Below are 1,057 nucleotides of genomic sequence, written 5' to 3'. Positions count from 1 at the left end.
CATAGCAAATGAAAGTCTACTCGACCAAGTATTCTTTAGGGAAAACTAGTGTTTTCAGTTAGATTCTTATCTTTCCAATCTTTATATATATTATATATGCAAAAAATTTACTATTCTGCAACTGATTTTCAACATTCAGAATGGAAGGCAGGGCTTTCAATACCTGTTCATATAAACTTACTTCACTTTTTCAAGTGGCTGAACAGTCATTTATTGAACAAATGTGCCATAATTTATTTAGTGAATTCTTTATAGACATTTAACATTTGAAATTTTAAAATTTTTTATTTTATTTTTGGTATTAAATTGATATTTTTAAAATAAATTTATCCTTATATGGTTTTTTACAAGGAATATCTTGTAAATAAATATATTTCTGTGTAGTTGAGAATTTATTTCTGAGGTATGAATGTTCTAGCAGGAGAATTGCTAAGTCAGGGACTGTTCTTTAATTGTGACAAATACTGACAAATTGACCTTCAAAAAGTTGTCCTGAATTACTGTTTCATCTACAGTATATAATAATTCCTATTTCCAAACTAGTAAATTTAACACAATTTGAAGGTTTCAAGAATATCTTTTCCTGGTTGAGTAAACACTGTGTTCAACACACGCTTTCCTCTTGTTCTGTATCTGGTTTTGATTGACTCACTGGAGAAACAGGTTTATGATTCTAACCTGATACGTGGATGTCTGTAAGGTCATCTGATGTATCCCCTTAAGTTTAAACATTTTTAGGTCAAAGACATGAAAAAAGTGTTGATATAAACCTCTGAAAGCCTTTTCTGCTTGAAATTTGCAGAGTACATAGATTTGTATGGTCTAGCAGCAAGTTGGAGTGTCTGAAATCACATCTGTTTGGACACTAAATAGCTGTAGACTTCAGGCAAGATGCTTAATCTTACTGTTCCATAATATCCTCCTTGGTAATAGTTACCAACTTCACAAGATTGTTGTGAAAACTAGTAATAACAGTGATGAGGATAATAATAATATTTTTGAATAGTGATTTGTAGCTTTCAAAACACATTAATGGTGCATTATCTCTTTAGATCTT

Source organism: Ovis canadensis, chromosome 8 (assembly GCF_042477335.2).
Source record: "Ovis canadensis isolate MfBH-ARS-UI-01 breed Bighorn chromosome 8, ARS-UI_OviCan_v2, whole genome shotgun sequence".
NCBI classification, from domain to species: domain Eukaryota; kingdom Metazoa; phylum Chordata; class Mammalia; order Artiodactyla; family Bovidae; genus Ovis; species Ovis canadensis.
Note: the sequence above shows the minus strand (reverse complement) of the source record.